General features: G+C 51.0%; 1 protein-coding gene across 11 annotated transcripts in view; it reads right to left on the reverse strand.

Moving 5' to 3' along the window:
• TMEM63C (transmembrane protein 63C) overlaps positions 1–18819 on the reverse strand; it is a 113636-nt gene that overhangs the window by 61654 nt on the left and 33163 nt on the right. For 3 of the 11 annotated variants that reach the window (XM_074327160.1, XM_074327159.1, XM_074327154.1), the window contains exon 2: positions 9783–9904. The exons of 1 other annotated variant lie outside the window; for it this stretch is intronic. The gene's annotated coding sequence lies outside the window, so the exon portion shown is untranslated. Of the gene's footprint in view, positions 1–6481; positions 6851–9782; positions 9905–18819 lie in introns of those variants that run through there. 7 more of the 11 variants (XM_074327161.1, XM_074327158.1, XM_074327153.1 and 4 more) reach the window with 4 other exon arrangements.

Here is an 18819-nt window from a genome sequence, read left to right on the forward strand (position 1 = left end):
CTTTTCCCCTTTGAGCCTCAGCTCCTCGGTCTGCGAAGACCACCGCAAGTATGAACTTGGGAGGCATTGCGACACTGCAACATGTCTCTGCCTGTAAGTCATAGATGGTATCGTGTTGTGGTTTTTATTACAATTAAATTTTCACTAATGCTATCATTCTGCAATTTTCTTTACTTGCCATATTATTTTTGAGATTTATGAGGATATATATTTTTGATATATGTATATCAGCTTTATTGAGGTATAATTTACAAAACATAGAATTCCCCAGTTATGTATGTTTTCACTGCTGCATTACATCCCATTTTTAGCTGTCTACTCCATTATTGTAGATATTGAGGTTGAGACCTCTTTTTTGTGTTTCAAACGTCGCTGCCCTAGATACTCTTAGAATTGTCTCCTTATGCACATGGATGAGTTTCTCTCAGTAATTATACACCTGGATTTGAAACTGCTGGTCATAAAATATGGACATTTGCTGTTTTAATTGCTATTGCCAAAATGTTCCCTGGTGCTTTGTACTGCCATTATTGGAGCATTTCTGAAGCTGTTGTCATTAGCTGTTGGCTTGTCTACCGGCCCCTTTCCCGCGAATTACCAGAGGGCAGGAGTGTGACTGGTCTCAATGAACACTTGATAAATGAAAGGATGAGCTCGCTGCCCAGCAGAAGACACAGACTCGAATGGGACAATGTCCTAAAGGCTGTGAGGCCTCTGCTGGCTGGGATCAGGGAAAACTTCATGGAGGAGGTGGCACTCAGATTGGGTTTTGAAAAACAGGGAGACTCTGAGGGAGACTCTGAATAGACGAGGATGGGGATGAGGACAGGACTGTGCTGGGAGGAGGAGGTGGGTCAGACAGTTCGGGCACGTTTCGTGCCAGAGTTACCACTTCTTAGCCAAGCTGAGAGTGGGCAGGGTAGAAAAGTCGGGCGTGTGTACTTTGTAAAAACTATGAGGTGATCTGACACATGCCCGTCCCAAGCAGGAAGACTCTCTGAGCCACAGCAGAGTGTGAGGGAAGGGTGAAGGCAACAGGAGGGCACACTGCAAATGGTGGTTGGGGCTTAATCAGAGAGGAATCTTCGATGGCAGGCTTTGGGAGCCAGTGAGAAGTGACCAGGTCAGAGCTGGTCTCAAAAACGATTCCTCTGACAAGCAGGCAGAGAGCAGCGATACTCAGCGCCTGCAATAAGGCCCAGGTAGAGGCTGCTCCTCCCAACCTCTTGCCCTCCTGTCTTGTGGAAAGATCTGGGCTGCCTCCCTGGGTTTCCTCCCAGACACACAGGTGTCCCTCTGCGCCCCCATGTTGCAGCGGTGTGACCAGGCCAGAAAAGTGCATATCGCCACTGCTCTGTGGAGGTTCCTGGGCCAGGGTCCCAAGGAGCCCCTCCCTGAAGCATGGAGCCAAGCCTGGCCGCACTGCAGCTCCTCCCCCTGCCTCTGCTCAAGGCCATGTGTCCCAGGGTGTGGGGTAGGGGTGGGGTGAATCCTATCCTTCCGTGCCCTGCTGTCCTTCAGCAGGACCCAGCTCTGGGCACCCTGCCCAAGTGGAGGGGAAGGGGAGAAACGCCTGACATTCCCTTCCAAGTCGTTTTGTCTTAAGCAACTTCAGCAAAACCAGCAGCAGTGCAATAGCAGGGGAGCTGAGGGTGTGGCCCGTGTGCCACCCAGGAGGAGGGACACTCCACTGGAATCAGACCTCCTGGGGCCAGTTTGGGTTCTGCCACTTTTGTGTGTGGTTGTGGCTATTACAACCTCTCTGAGCCTCCGCTTTCTCATCTAAGTGGGCTACTCACCCCTGGTCTGTCCCTGGGATATGAGGGGGATTAAAAAGTAGTGCTAAGGAATGTGACCCTGAGTGGCTCCAGGACCTCAGGCCAGGGACCCTGTTCAGGCTATTGCTCTTCTGGTGCCTGAGAGGGTCTCCCCAAAGCCTGGCCTAGTTTGCAGGTCTGGGCACATTAGGTCCTGGGGTTCCTGGGCACACCAGGATCCCTGGCCCAGCAACAGCTTGTGTACTGTACTGCAGCACACCCCCATGCCTGCCACCCCTGCCCAACACCCTGTGCTTCCGAGAAGACCTCCCCCCTGCCAGGCCCTCAGGGATCAGAAGCTCTTTTGAAGGGAACAGCTCAGTTCAAATGGTGCCTGAAACAATCAACACTGTTGGTCAGCCACTGCCACCAAAGTGTGGCCAGTCAGCCCAGGGACCCCTGGACAGCCCGGCCACTGAGCCGGTAAAGAGGCGAGCAAATAGAAAGAAGGGGGCTCCCGGTCACTAAGCACATGCTGGGTACCTTCCTCCTTCTCATTCATCCTCCAGATGGCCCTATGCTGGGGATTATTTTGCCATGTTGTGAATGGAAGACTCACAGAGGTGAAGCAAGCAGGTAATGCAGCAGGTGGAAATCCAGCTCCCCAGTGCCCCTCAGGCAGTTTGTCTGTGTGTGTCTTATTCTCCATGCTCCCATGACCCCCCAAAAAAGCACAGCTGGTTTCCCTATGGGGCCCAGGGTGAGTGTCTGGTTGCCCTCTGTGGCATTTCCAGCCTATGACCAAACCCTTGCCACTCAGACACCCGAGGCAATGAGGCCTCCACACCAAAATCCCAACACACAGATGTATCCTCAGCCACCTGGCCATAGGTCTATCTTGCTCTTCTGTGTCTCCAAAGGCCTCAGGATGCCTTGCTCTCTTACCAGGACTCCATGGCCTAAAGCCAGTGTCTCTCTGGCTGGAGACAACTGTGAGAGGACTCAGTCAGAGTGGGGAGAAAGCCACCTCCCTTGGTGAGGCCACTCAGTGATAAGGAGGGCAAGGCTAGACTTCCCGCTGGAAGCTGGCCTGGCCCCTCTGCCTCTGATTCTCTGCAGATGCCAGAGGCCTCGACTTGGCATGAATAAGGGGCTGCAGGCACAGGGAGATGACAAACCTTAGCCACCGCCAGCCCAGCGCTTCCGAGCTTGTCTTGAGGGTGCTCATGCAGCAGGGTGGAAGGGTGGGGAAAGCAGAAGATGGGAGCCCACGATACTCGGATCCTGTTTTTTTCCTAAGTGAGTCCAGGCTTCAGTTCCCCTGTGGAACATTACTAATCGCCAAGAGGTGACAATGGGGCATCCCCTCCCATCTTACCCTGCCTCTGCCTGTTTTAGTACCAGTCCCAGGGGTGCTGGGAAGGCACGTGGCAGCTTGGGTGCCTACCCCGCCTGAGAAACACAGGATGCAGAGTTCTGGCCACAGGTGCTCTTCTAAAGAGCCACCCTCAGTTGGCCCAGAGGCATCCAGACAGATCTAGAACAAAGACACATCACACCTCATTACCTCATGAACTGCCCACATTCTCATCTCAGTGGCCCCAGGTTCTCAGCTCAGCTCCCGCTATAGCCCTATTTTGCATGAGTTGCACCAGCCAACCCATGGATAAGGATGGGAGTCTGGTTTACGCCAGTCGTGCTGATGTGTCTGCTGTGAAAACCATTGCCCTCCCAGGACAGGGAAGAGGTGAGAACACCAGGCCCACATCAGGCAAAACAGTGCACTAAAAGCTGCTGATCTCACTCGAAGCTGAGCACTCCCCCTAAGCACTTTCATCACAGCCTTTCCGAGAGCCAGGCTGCTTATGCTCCTGAATGCCCCACCCACTCCCCGCACCCTGGACAATCTGTGCAAAGAGCTCCCAGCATTTTATGCCCATTATCTCCACGGTTCTTCCACCAGCTGCTTTTCAGGAAGAACCACAATAGAGTCCATGGGATTTGAGAGTCACTGGGGAGGATATAGGCCTAGAAGAAGGTCCACTGCACTGCCAATCACCAGCATTTTATGGCATGGAAATCAGGTTTAATATCATAGGCAGTGAGGAGGGGGAAGAGGAAGTCATCAAAAGGCCCAAAACACAACTTGAAGTAGGTTGGGGAGGAATGGCCTGCTTTCCAAGCCTAGAAGAACCCTAGACCAGCCATGGGGGTAGAAGGCATCCTTGGTAGAGGGAACAGCCACGGTTCCTCTGTGGAGGCCAGAAACAGATGGCTTCCATCTAAACCAGAGTCTCCGAGAATAACATTTCCCATATGTAATAAACACTTGACATGTTTCCAAAGCCCTCCCATCCATCTGGGCAAGGTGTTTTCATGCCCAGCCGTCAGGTAGGCAAACTGAGGGCAGAGTGCCAGCCAATAGGGGCTCTGGTCCAGAACCAGGTGCTATGCTCAGCCAATGGTTCTCCTCCCGCGACCCAGGGGCCTCTCTGAGGCCTGCCTCTGCCTCTGCCAGCTGGGAGGGACACACCACCAGCTACCTGGGACCATAGGGCAGTGGCCTTCTTCCTGGGGAAGAGCTGGCAGGGACCCTCGGGGAACCCAGCAGAGGAGCTGGACATATGGTGAGTCCTCTCCCTTTTCTGGCATTGCACTATCAGCCCATGGGCATCCAGGTCTGAGCTGGTGTACTTGGAACCCCATTCCTCCCACAGGTCACCCCAGTGATTACTAGGGGTCAGCATACAACCAAAAGCTGATGTGATTCCCCAGGAGCCAGCTTCGGGGGCTCTGTGCTCAGGGGGTGTGTCTAAAAAGCAGCAACTCATGTGGCTGGCTCATGGTAACTCCCTCCCACTGAGAATGGACTGGGCGGCACCTCCCATCCTGTGATGCTGTCAGAGAGGTAGCTGAAGTCCCTCTGCCATAGGCCCCCTCCTGGGTGGTCACAGCTGCTAGCACCCGGGCAGGAGGGACAGCTCCTCTTGGTTCTGAGAGGCCTATACAAATGGTGTGTTCCCTATGGGAGCACAATGAGAAGGTGACCAAGTGACTTTGGCCCCTTTTTCAAGTTGCTTCTTTCCCAAGTAACTTGAAAACATATCTTAAAGGAGGAGAAAGTGCTAGAGCTGTCCCCATCACTGACACACCCCTCCATCCATCAGGAGGCACTCACAGCCCCACCTTACCAGGGTTGGGGGACCTGGGGGTGGGGGAGCAAAGGAGAGAGGAAGGGGCCTTGTGGTGGGCCAGGGAGTCAGGAGGCCTGTGTGTTGGTAAGAGACCTGGAACAACTCACTGCACCTTCTGTGCCTCAGTTTCCTCACCTACACAGTGACACTTGTTGGCTCCAGCTCTAAAACATCACTCTCTCCCTGCCTCGGTTTCCCTCCAGAGAAAGGCATCTGCCCTATAGAGGAGGAGGACATGGTGAATTCAGGTAAAGTTCACCTCCAAGAGCAACAGATCCGATGTTGTCCATTTCTCCTGGGGACAGGAGTCAGGGAGAGAGCAAGGATAAGGTTATATATATCACAGAGGGTGATGCTAAGAGAAGCAGACTTGCCAACAGTTCCCCAGCCTCTTCTCCAGAGGATGCAGGACATTAAAGAAGAAAGTCCATCTCCTGTCCCCTGTCCTTCCCCCCAGAGACCTGGGAACATCCACTTGGTTTCTAGCAAGACTGGGACATGAGACTGAAGCCCAGAATTGGGCTGGCCCCTTGGGCCTTCCTCTCCCTGAAACCATCTCTCCTCTCTCCCTGAACCCAAAGATGGCAGAGGCCCATCGCACCCTCTGCTCAGATGAGCATTTTTCATGAGAATTTTCTCCTGTCCCCAGACAATTCTGATCCCTACAATGTTCATACCCATGTCTCCCTGGAGCCCCACGTGGAAGTTGTAACTCCCTTTTCTCAGGGGTGAGGAAAGGGGGTGCTGGGGTGGGGAGTCCACCCCAGACGGGACTAGAGGTCTAGAGAGCAAGACCAGCCCCTGCCCCAGCAGAAAGCATCCCTCTCAGAGTGCCTGAGAGGCCAGCTCTGCAGGACCTGCTAAGTGATCTTGGTGAACTCGCAGCACCCCTGGGCCTCAGTTTCCCCAGGTCCATCATCCAAATCCAAAGTTTCTTTCTCAAAGCCAAGGTGAGGTTGGAGGCAAGAAGCTTCCTTTGAAAGCATAGGAGAAAAGGTGGCATCCTTTGCCCCTGGGGGCCAGGAACCCAGCCCACCCAGCATAGAATACGACCCCTCAGCCAGCAGCAGCGCAGCAGTGACGCTGTTATAACTCGTCACAGTGGAGTAGACTGCAGGGGCAAAGCGTACCCCTCCCAGCCCAACCCCGTGAGTGGGCGGCACAGCCCGGGGAATCCCTGGCTGGGGAGGGTCCAGAGAGGCAACTCCCACCGGGCTGTCAGGCTGGCGGCCTGGGACCCCAGGCAAACCTCCTGCCCACCTTTCGCTGAAACCCAGTGAAGAGGTCGACCAAGCCACGGCGCTCCCTAGTGGAGGGCTCATTTCATTCTCTCGTGGGTCCAGGTTGGGCGATAGCCAGCGTGGCAAAGGAGTGTGGCGCAGTCTCCCCCACCCCCACCCCTCCCATTCAGAGGTCCGAGAAAGCACGGAGCAAGCCGCCCTTCCCCACTCCCTCCCTTGTCCAGAACCCGGATTCTGTGCTCCTTCTCCCGGCCGGGTCAGTCCTGGCTCAAATCACCGGCATGCTCACCACATCTGCTCCCTCCGCGCCACAGCTCCAGCCCCAAGCGAGGTGCTCAGGTCGCTGCGATGAGGCGACAGGCGATACACTCCATACCTGGGAAGAGACTGCCAGCCGGTCCCCCTCCTCGCCGGCCTGGTGGAGCCAGCCCCACCTGGCAAGGGACTGTCAGCAAATTCCCCCCTGCATCACCGCGAGAGCGGCATCCCGGCTCCTCCCCGGCTGGAGGCAACCTTGGCCCCGCCCCAAGGCTGCTCCGACCCGCCGGGGAACCCTAGCGGGATTATCAAACGCAAAGGCCCAGGCTCCGCCTCAGAGACCTCATCGCTACCAGGAACCATCTGCAAATTACCATCGCAAACGCACAAGGCTGCCGGTCCCTTGCTGCTGTCGCTGCAGCATCCTCTGATTCTCTGGGCCTCGTCTGCGCTCTCGCTACTCTCTGCCCACCTTACAGCCCTCATCCCACCTCAAGCTCTCCTCTGAGGCCTGTCCCCTTTCCCGACTCCCCAACCCCACCAGCCAAAGCAAGAAAAAACACACAATCCCAAAGGTAGCAGCACTCTGCCCACCCAAGGACCACTCCTGGCACCAGCCCAGTGGTTGGTACCCAGTTTCCCCTCCTTCTTCCCCAGCAAAGGAAATATCCACAAATTGGCCACAACCCTGCCTGGGAGGCCCAAGGGAGTGGGTTCCGTCATTTCCAATTTTCCGTGGGCCACAGTCCTGCATGTCTCTAGTTTCGTCAAAGTCCTGGCTACTCTTCTAGAGACTAGCTTGGAGGCAGGTGCCAGTGTTTGAGCCCCCAAAGGTCAGTATGAGTAGTAAGGGGCTGTAATAAACAGCCACTCTCACTCTCTCTCAGGAGGGAGTCTAGACACGTTTATACAGGAGATATTATCCGGTACTTACTGTACAAAAGCTAATGAGAGAGGAGGGTTGCTAAACAGTTTCTAAAAATGACTCTCAACAGCTTTATTATGGGGAGAAATTGTTAGAAATGTTAGCAAAATGATGATAAGAAGTCGATAAAGGAAGCAGTGTGAATATAAGGTCATGAGATACGGTGTGGAGGGTCGAAGGGTAGCTGTGCTTTCATGGGTTGGTTCCCCATAACAGCAGCACAGTGCCCTCTCCAGGCTGGCACACCCTAGTTATGTCTTTCCCTGGCATGTCCCTGCTTTCCACCCTTTATGTCCAACCTGTGGTTCTTCTGACCTAGCCACCTCATGAAAAGCCAACGTGAGCCACTAGACACATTCTGTCAAGAATTGTCGTTTCGGGGCCAGCCTGGGGGCTCAGGTGGTTAGAGCTCCGTGCTCCTAACTCCGTAAGGCTGCCGGTTCGATTCCCATATGCGCCAATTGGCTCTCAACCACAAGGTTGCCAGTTTGATTCCTCGACTCCCGCAAGGGATGGTGGGCTGCGCTCCCTGCAACTAGCAACAGCAACTGGATCTGGAGCTGAGCTGCGCCCTCCACAACTAAGACTGAAAGGACAACAACTTGAAGCTGAACGACACCCTCCACATCTAAGATTGAAATGACAACAACTTGACTTGGAATAAAGTCCTGGAAGTACACACTGTTCCCCCAATAAAGTCCTGTTCCCCTTCCCCCATATAAAATCTTAAAAAAAAAAAAAAAAAGAACTGTCATTTCTTCATTCACTCACCCACTCATTAGTTTATTTATTCTTTCATGGGACAGGAAGGTATTTGGATGTCTATTATGCAGGGACAATAGGGCCTCAAGGGTCTGGTTTCCAGCCCTGGTTCAGCTGTTAGTGTGCTGTGCAATCTTGGGTAACTCACTCAATCTCTCTGACTTTGTTTTTCCCTCTCATCTGGAACACAGAAAGGGCTGGGCTAATTGGGGTCTAAGGCCCCTCCAGACCTATCATTTCTACTACTCTCTTCTAGGATAAGGGCTGGCAGCAACAAAGATAAGCCAGATAAGTACATGAGTAGTGTTTAAAAACTCTAGCTGCCTGGATTTGAATCCGGGCTGGGCCATCTAAATGTGGTACTTAATCTCTCTGAGCTACATTCTTTGCATATGTAAAATGGGAGAAATAATAATAACAACCAAAGCGTGGTCATGAGGATTAAATGAGAGACTGTATACAAAGTAGATGCTCAGTAAACATTAGTTGTTGTTGCTCTTGTTATGGTATTGATGGGAGCGAGTAGAACCTGGACAAAAGTTGCCTGTCCCCTCTTTCTCAGCTTCCTCATTATAGAGCTAGTGTCTGACCCCAGGGTAGAAGGACTAACGATCCTATGTATGGGGGTAAAAACTGTTCCTTTAGAAAGGCCTTGTGTTAAGTGGAAAGAGCATGGCCTTTGGATCCAGTTGAACCTTCATTCAAATCTGGGCTCTCCCTTTTCCTAGCTGTGTGACCTTGGACTAGTTATTTAACCACACTGAGATTAATTACCTACCTCATACAGTGGCTGTGACTAATAGACTAAGTTCTAACCAATGGGATGTGAGTGGAAGTGATTTCACTTCTGGGCCACATTCTTAAAAAGAAGCTGCATGCTCGCCATTCCTCTTTTCCCCTGTGCAGACTGGACCGTGGACATAGGGATGGAGGTGAGGGGCAGCTTTGATGATGCTGCAAAGACAGCACCCGAGGGCTGGACAATCAACAAGACATTAAGAACCTGAGTTTTGGGGCCAGCCCGGTGGCTCAGGTGGTTAGAGCTCCGTGCTCCTAACTCCGAAGGCTGCCGGTTCGATTCCCACATGGGCCAGTGGGCTCTCAACCAGGTTGCCAGTTCAATTCCTCGAGTCCCGCAAGGGATGGTGGGCTCTGCCCCCTGCAACTAAGATTGAACACGGCACCTTGAGCTGAGCTGCCTCCTGGATGGCTCAGTTGTTGGTTGGAGCGCGGGCTCTCAACCACAAGGTTGCCAGTTCAATTCCTCGACTCCCGCAAGGGATGGTGGGCAGTGCCCCCTGCAACTAAAATTGAACACGGCACCTTGAGCTGAGCTGCCGCTGAGCTCCCGGATGGCTCAGTTGGTTGGAGCGCGTCTTCTCAACCACACGGTTGCCGGTTCGACTCCCGCAAGGGATGGTGGGCTGTGCCCCCTGCAACTAGCAACGGCAACTGGACCTGGAGTTGAGCTGCGCCCTCCACAACTAAGACTGAAAGGACAACAACTTGAAGCTGAACAGAACCCCCTACAACTAAGATTGAAAGGACAACAATTTGACCATTGTTCCCCCAATAAAGTCCTGTTCCCCTTCCCCAATAAAATCTTTTTTAAAAAAAGAAAAAAGAACCTGAGTTTCACGCTGACCTGGAGGAGAAGAGCGTTGCACTGCTGACCACTGGTCTCTGTGACAACAGCCGAACCAATAACCTCACTGATAAACCTAGTTTCTTGATTTTTCAAGTCCACAGCAGATGAGCAGGAACATACTGGAAGGAGAAAGGACATGAAAAAGGCACAGTGAAATCAGCAAAAGTAGATCGCAAAGGCAACAGAACAGTACAACAAAATCAGAAGTTTGGGGCCATTTAGTTCAGGGTCACTGCAAGAGGCCTTGGGAACACCCTTGTATGACAAGGTAATGTTGGAAATATGCTCATGGAAACATGCTGAATCATTATGAGAAATACAATGTTCTGGTTAAATATTTTATTTTAAAAGGAAAGTGATTCTATGATACATTTAGAAAGTATTTTTGATCAAAAATGGTGAGCATGAAATAAAACTTGATGCTTCAGGGTAAAAACCTTCAGCATCCAAAAAACTCAGCCATCCAAAATGATATCTATCCTCAAGGGTCAGAAAGCAGAGATTTCGATTCATTGATATTTACCTTCTCTCCTGCTAGATTATAAGTACTGTGAAGGTCAACTTGTATCTCCTTTTCCTTTTTACTCCTAAAATCCAGCACAGAGCCCTGACTCAATAAATACTTCTTAATGGCTGTGAGGGTGAAATCTGTGTTAGTGTGGAGGCCAGAGCCTAACAGGGGCCCACTATCTGATTTGGGATATTGATCAATGAAATTGCCTGAGGTTCTAGGCCATTCCAGGGAAGAGCTGCAGGGGCGCAGCTCTCACTGCCGAGAGTGTCATGAGCCCACAGTGGCCCTGGGACCTCGCCTCTGTTGTCTAGAAATCATTTCATCAGAAACACTCCCCTGAGCTCAGAAAGACCTACATGCCCATGGATGCTCATTACAGAACTGATTATAATTGCTTAAAACAAACACAACTGTACACAATCTGTACATGGCCTTTCTGTACTGCCCAGATGAGATGTTCAGGAAAACTCAGAATGAGAGGGAAAACGTGGAAGCCTCAGGAAAGAGTCAGCTAGGTGTGCTCACCGCCTGTTTCTCAACTCCAGTGAATTTAGGCTTCAAGAAAGGAGCGCTCCACTAGTATCTTCATCATGGAGCTGGGCGAGAGTGCTAGGTAGAGACTAAGTAGGATTGGGGGACCTGGGGCGGTGGGCATTAGACTCCACAGATTTTGCTATAGGATCCAGAATGTAAACTTATGCACTGAGAAGGACAGTATTTTCAAAGCAGAACCATATCACTACCCACACAATAAGTGACAAGTGACAATTCAGATACTCTAGGGTACCCCCTTCCCCAAGAGCCAAATCAAGATTCTCCAAGACAGTGGGTCAATTTGGGGAGCTTGGGCTTCTGTCACACATCCTAATCTGCCTTTCCAAACACAAGGGACTTTGGTTTCCTGTACAGAAGTAAGGGAGCAATGTATTGAAATGGAAAACTATTTTCAAGTTGTCTCTGTTTGACCAGACATGTGGCTCTAGATTTTAAGAGAGGACAGACCTCAGGCTTAGGTCCAGAATAGAGCGCTGACCCCTCTTCAGAAGCTAACATTCATCAGGTTGGTGGGCCCGAGTGCAGAAGTCAGGTCCCTCGAACTGCTTGGCCCTCCATGGTAGAGAAGCTAGGCCTCCCCTCGACTGGCACAACCCTGGCCTCCCTGCCTCCCCTTACCCCTGGCCTCAGGCTGGGGCCCCACTCACCAAGACCCCACCAGGTAGATGTTGTCAGTTAGCAGAAGCCTCTGTTACTAGTACTTCTCTCCTGGATGAGGAGAAATTCGTGACTGGTGGGACATCACTGTCCACCACTACCGACAGCCACCACCAGTTACCCGTATTGGAACATTCTGATGGCTAAGTCAGAGGCAGATGCTGACGACATCACAAAGGAAGCACCACTGTTGTGTTGGAGCTCTGAAGACATTTGAGAGGGAGGGTTTCCCATGCAGAATTTACCCAAGTAACATTTCCGGACAGATCTACAGGTTTGAAGCCTACAGAGCCTGACCTCCGTTCTGTCTTCAGCCTGGCTGATGCTGTGCAGGAAAAGGTCATTAAAGAATACGTGGGCCCTTGTATTGATATTTTATTGAGGTTAAAGACCCCCCGTCGCCACCACCACCACCGAGCAGATTCTCATGGGGTAGAAATATGGCTTTCCTACTGTGTTTCTTCTGGTCTGAGGATCTCCTATCTGGCCAGGTGTTTGAAAGCAGCTTTGTTGCAGGCATTCCAATAGGAGTTGGCATCCGTTTTCAGTAATAAACCCCTTCTTTGTTTTATAAATTCTCTTCACTTTGTGAAATATAATACACATAGAGAAAAGTATTTATAAAACAATCATATTTATAATAATCATAAAGCAAACACTTGTGTAACCACTACCCAACTCAAGAAATAGAATATTATCACCAGACATTTCCCTGTGTTTCCCAATCACACCCCTTCCTCCTCTACCTGTCCCCCCACCCAGAGACAACCCTATCCTGACCTTAACGGTAATTCTTTTTTCCTTAGCTGTATCATTTGACCATCCCTAATCAATAGAGTTTGGTTTGGTCTGTTTTTTAAGTGGACCTTCTTGGAATCAGAGTCTATATATACTTCATGTTGGGCTTCTTTTCTTCAACTTTCTATTTTGAAAACTCATTCAGGCGGTAGCATGCACTGTAGTGCATTGACTGCTGTTGCTGTATGGTGTCTCTAACCTCTCTCCTCTGGCTGGCCTTTTCTCGGGGCAATCAGAAAGTGAAGGTTAAGGCAGAGTTGTAAACTGCCTGGCTGAGTCTTGGAGGCATGCCCCAACACAAACACAGAGCCCATCTGCAAAGACTGAGAGATCATTTTTATGTTGTTGTTCTAGATGTTTAAAGAAATCTCTATGAAATCATTAGCTGACCACAAACCTAATGGGATAGAGATTTCAGGGGACACATACAACAAAAAGTACAGCTTTTACAAAATTAGTTCAGAAAAGACATTAAATAAATAAATAATTACTACAACAAGCCGCAACAACAAACCCTGGAGAGAGGAAGAATCTGATTGCCAGACATGTCACGTTATAATAGTCAAAATGTCTACTCAAAAATTAGTCTAACAGTCAAAAATTGTGAGGCATGAAAAGAAACAAGAAAGTATGGACCACATACAGAAAAAGAGGTGATTAATAGAAATTGTCCCCGAGGAAACGTAGATATTGGACTTCCTTAAAAAGATTTTAAATTAATCATTTCAAATATGCTTAAAGTGCTAAAGAAAAACCATGAGAATGCTATCTCACCAAATAGAGACTAGCAATAAAGAGATAGAAATTATAAAAAGGAACCAAATAGAAATTCTGAAGTTGAAAAGTATAACTGAAATGAGAATTCGCTCGAAGGGCTCAAGAGCAGATTTGGGGGATAATGGGGTGTTGGACATCCCTTACTCTAAAAAAAGGTGGAAATCACTATAGAGTCACTTCCCAGGGTATTTTCAGGGTCCAGAACCAGCCCTGTTACTCTAAATAGTACCATCATCCCTCCCCTCCTTTCTACAAGCAGGCGAGGATGCTCAGAATTATCAATCCCAGGTGGGACAAAATTTTTAGGGGCCAGTGGAAAATGAAAATGAGTAACCCCTTGTTCAAAAATTAGGAAGAATTTCAAGATAGTAGAACATTCGACCATGAGCATGAGGTGCTCCTGGGCGACTGTACAGGTCAGAGTCTCCCAGGCTAGGACAGCAGTGCTCTGGTCCCCTCACCCCCACCCCCCACTACTTTCTGGAAGTGGAGGGAGGGCTGCTAGACTTACAGCACAGAGTGGGGTGCCTGTGAGGGGTGGGACTTAGTTGGTTATCTGCTGACAGGCCAACAGGAGTGGAGATAGGAAGACGGTGCAGAGCCAGGGGCAGTGGAGATGGCCTGCATGGCCCCACTGGTCCAGGTAAGGGTGCAGGAGTTTCCTGTGGCCCAGGTAAACCGTGGGGAGGTAGCTGGGGAGGAATTATAGCAGTGTGTCTCTGGGGCTCACGTTGCCAGGGTGTGTTGGGAAAAGTCTAGCTGGGAAAGCCCTCTCCCCAGAGAATTTCACCACTCACCCCACTTGGAAGCCTGCCCCCCAGAAGGCACTGATCACAGGCAGTGTTGGCCAAGAGAACAAGACCTGTGGCTGCTCCCCTCCAGCTCTCATTCCCCACTCACACCCCTAGTTCAAACCCTGGAGGTGAAAGCACTCTGATGGGGGAGGGAGAGAGAAGAAACCCTGTCCCCCATTCCTAACCTTGCTTGGCACTGGGGGGAAAGGGTGAACACCCTATATTTGCATATGATGTTTAACTTGGATTGATTGATTGATTGATTGATTGATTGATTGATGTTTAACTTTTAAATTGGACTATACTCACCTGGATTCTCAAAAATGGAAAGAAAGAAAAAAGGGAAATCTTTTCAGAAAACTAGGAATCTGCCAGGAATGTTGTTCAGGGTTAGAAGAAGAGATGTGACCTTCTAGCCCGGCTGTAGGCTGTGATTAGAAACAAAGCCAAGACGTTACCAGTTTGAATCCTGTCAAGTTCAGACTTTTCCATAAACCGGGTCCATATGAATAGAAATATGTCCAGAAGGGTATAGAGCCAGGTGTTAGACAGCAGTCAGGTGTTGGAATTTTATTCTAAGACAAAACGTGACTTTTGATGGAAGGAAACATTCTGTCCTCCAGCAGCCTGCCCTCTGCGACTCTAGCCCATCCAGACCTCTGCCACTTACAGGCAGCCCCACCCTGTGAGGGCCCAGCACCCAACCAGCTCCGTCCTCAGCCCCTTAGTATAAGCCCCTTCAGGCACAGGGACGCAGCCTCACTCACCTCGGTGCCCCGCACGCAGCACCAGATGAGTCTCATAAAAGTCTGTTACATCAAAACACCCCCTCAGAGCCAGGAAGCTTCTGTGGCCCCAGAAGGGCCTCGTCGGGGTGATTGACAGGGGAACAAGACCAGGGGGCAGGTGCGGGAGGAGGAGGAGAATGGAGATGGGCAAGTAGAGTGACTTATTCCTGGGACTGTGTCATCCTGGGCCATCCAAAATGGTTGGTGGCCCTAGAGGCAGGTTAGGGGCCGGACAGAGGAGAAGGCTGGTGGAAATGGAGTGAGGACAGAGAAAGCGTTGGAGAAACGGCAGCTGGGGACAGGGGCGGTGGAAGCAGCCTTTCTTTTGTTTCCATGGCTTTTACATTTTATGGAGAACAAAGCCTCTCTCTGCTGGGAGGGGCTCGTTTTCCTTAAGCTGGGGTGTGTGAGTGTGTGTGTGTGTGTGTGTGTGTGTACACACATCTCCCGCTCTCTCTCTGTCTCTCTCTCTCTGTCTCTCTCTCTCTCTCTCTCTCTCTCTCTCTCTCTCACACACACACACACACACACACACACACACAGCAGGGCTGCCCACCTCCTTCAGAGCTCCAGTGGGAATGACTCAGCAGGAAAGCCAGGCCTGCAACTCACTCTGGCTCCTTTGCAGCTGCTGGGCCCCTTACTCCCCTTCTTTTACTCCCTGCTTCTCTGCCCAGTGGCACCCACACTAGTCGGTCAGAGGCACGAATCTCTCTGACCCCATCACAAGGTCAGGGGAATTCCTAGGCTGCGACCCCTATGATCCACCCTTAGTGGCCTTGAGCAAGGCTGCTGGGCAGCCTCCTGCCAGGCAGCATGGGCCCTCACTCACCCCATCCCCGCGCTTCTCCCCTCAGGAGCTAACATTGCTGGTTTCTGTGTGCCAGGCACGGTGCTGGGGCTCAACATGTACGGTTTCCTATCATCCTCACCTTTGAGGTCAGTGCTGTCATTGCTGTCATCTACAGATTCAGAAAGTAAGGTACAAAAGGCCAAATAACTGAGCCAGGTCACTTCTTTATACTCAGTTCTGACAGATGTGCACGCCCACGTGGGCTAAAGTATACAGGCACTCACTAGAGAGCCATAGGTGGCAGCAAATAAAGTACAACAAGCAGCTGGAACAATCCGTGCTCACTCAGTGGGGCACATTAAACAAATCAAGATCCATCTGAGGCGACCAGGTCACTACTACAAAGGCCAAAAGGCGGACGTGCTCTGTGTGCATGTGAATGTGACGGTGAGCAGTGCCAGGGACAGGAAAGGGTGTCAGGCAACCTCCCAGCAGCCCGGAGCTTGGTACACATGCACCCAGCACTGCAGATGGCCCACACGGCACAGAGCCGGGTGCCAGTGGGTTACTGGGTGTGTGTGTGGGGGGGGGGGCACAGGCACATGCTGGCATGGAGGCTGCCATCTGCAGACAATGTCTGGAAGGAGACATAGGTGACAAGGGTTGCCCCTGGGAGGGAACAAGAGCCTGCGTACTCTGGAGGACATGGACCCTGCACTTACTGCACCTCGGTATGTTTCTAATCGCGTAGACTATGTTCTGAAAGGAGAAACCCCAGTGTCAAGACTGTATTGCAGTGTGGAAAAGCATCTGTCTGACTTCAGAGCCCCGACTCTGAACCATAAGAGTGTGATGCTTTAGAGGACTTTGGACTAAGGAAAATGTGTGTGTGTGACTGTCATGTGTCTATGCACGCGTGTATTGATGAACGTTTGAGTACGTGAGTACACGCATGCTGGCATGTGGATGAGTGTGTGTTTGCACGTAGGAGCACGCTCGTGCATATAAAACTTCCGAACATCCAGCTCCTGATCCCCAAGCCCTGTTCCAGGATGTGGGCTGAGAGCCTTAACCCCTAACTGCCCTTCCAGTCCTCACCCCTTCTCCCCTTCTCCCCGTCCTAGTTGCTGAACAGAGCTGTGAGGGGAGGGAAGCAAGCTGCCCAGACAGGCTTCCAGATGCATGACTCTTAGGGGAGCTGGCCTTGCAGAGGGGAGAAGGCACCCCTCTGATTATAGGACCTTCTGGGGAGTTCCCAGATCTAGCAGCCTGGGACTGAGGAACGGGGAGGGAGAAGCCAAGGGGTGCAATGGGGGAACTGAAGGCAAGGCAGATGAGGCCTCCCTTGCTAAGTAGAGGAACGATTTTTCTGGGTTTGGAGAGATGGCAGTGAGGGTAGAGCCAGTATCCCTGGAGATTAGGGAGCGTGGGGCAGACAGGGCAGGGGGACAGCCTCTTTTTCTCAAGTGTCTGCCCAAATCACAGGCCAGTTATGTGGCTTATTGCTAACACAACCATCAAGGTTATATATTCTCTCCCTGTTCCAAGCATATCCCTGAAATGCCGGGAGCAGGGGTACAGTCAGTGCTGCAAACATTTTCTGTCCTTACGCTCTGTTCCAGATGTGGGCTGCCCCAAATGTCTCCTCTGCCATCTGGCAGCATGCCTGAAATTCTGCCATCAGAATCCTACCTAGGATGGGTAACTCATGAAGGTGTTGTGGGCTTTCAAGTCAGAGAACTATTTCTAGTCTCAGAGCTGCCACCTATGAGCGGGGTGACCAGAGCCACTGGCCTAGCAGGTCTCAGGCTCGGTGGCTTCATCTGTCAAATGAGGATGAAGTACCTAAGGCACAGGGGTGCTGTGGGGGTACAGGGGGAAAAATGTCAATATCTGATCTCTCATCCACATCCTAGGGTGCCGAGGGCTGGAGACCCGCTTCTTACAGGAACAGGTAATGATCAGGGAAGTGGGTATTTCTAAAGTGGGGGAGGAGAGACAAGGTGGGACTGAGGGGTCTCAGTCCCCAAAAGGTATCACCTAAGCAAGAAAGAGAAGGCAGTGGTGGGTCAGGAAAATACATTTGGCAGCATCCTAGAAGCCTCTTTGCCCAACTCAGCAAGGCAACCGCTGCCTGCTCTGGCTGTGCGGCAGCCGCTGTCACAGGCCTCCCTCACGGCTCCCCTCACAGTCACTTCAGCCAGATTCCATTCTAGAAAGGGATGAAGGGGCAGCAATTGGTGTACAGGGGTTTGTGTCAGGGTTAGTGGAGAAGATGCTACAGCTGGACAGGCAGAGTCAGGACTGTGGCAGCTGAGAGCATGGGGGTCACTGAATGATGGCAATGATGATTATCACAGCCCAACACAGATGTCATTGCTACACAGAGAGGAAATTAGCTCATCTTTGTATAATTCTTGTTCTGTGATCTTACGGTTATTGGGTTATTGTCCTGGCTAATTTATGCCAAGGAGACTGCTAGGTAGAGGCAACCCTGGTAGGCAGGAGAAGGTACTTCAGAGGCAAGATGTGGTAGAGAATTCTCACAGTTCCTCAATAACCGTTCTCCTTTTCTTCCCCAGAAATTGGGCCTACCTGGAATAAAGACTCATTTCCCAGCCTTCTTTGTTTCTAGATATGGTCATATGACTAAGTTCTAGACAATGAGAGACACATGGAAGTATCATGAGTAACTTCCAGGGAGTGTCTTTAGGCAGAGATGCTGTGCCCTTGTTCAGCCTTCTTTCCTGCTTCACGCTGGTGGAATGTTGACCTGAAGGCTGAAGCTTGAGCAGCCACTTTGAGCCATGAGGTAGAAGCTGCATGGTAAGAGTGGTAGGAAAACGATACAGAAGGAGCCCGGGTCCTGGTATCATGAAGGCTTTTGCCATCCTTGAACTGCCCCCGCCACTCTGATGCTGATGCCTACACTGATGTATCACATGACAGGGCACCAGAAAGAACGTGGGTCCTTCCTGACACTGTAGAGTGACCACATTAGCTCTGGACTGTCTGCCTTTGGACTTCATTTACATGAGAGAGCAATGCATGTCTACCTTATTTAAGCCACTACCATTATTGGGTTATTTGTCCCTTCAGAGCCAACTCAAATTCTGGGTGATCCCATAGTGAGTTTGTTCTCTGCTTCACTACCCTGGGCTTCCCCCAATAGGAGAGGAGCAGGGAAGACCCCAGCGAAGCCCCTCTTGGTCTGGACCTTGGAAGGTATTTACAGTGATGTGGGCCAGAGATAGTGTCCAGTCATTAAGTGGCCTAGGAATGAAGAAGTCAGGGACTGGGCAAGGCCTCTTTCTCCTTAGAGTCCCACAGGAATAGGATGAGATCCGAAGACTCAGAA

The sequence above is a fragment of the Rhinolophus sinicus genome, linkage group LG03, assembly GCF_036562045.2.
Source record: "Rhinolophus sinicus isolate RSC01 linkage group LG03, ASM3656204v1, whole genome shotgun sequence".
Taxonomy (NCBI): domain Eukaryota; kingdom Metazoa; phylum Chordata; class Mammalia; order Chiroptera; family Rhinolophidae; genus Rhinolophus; species Rhinolophus sinicus.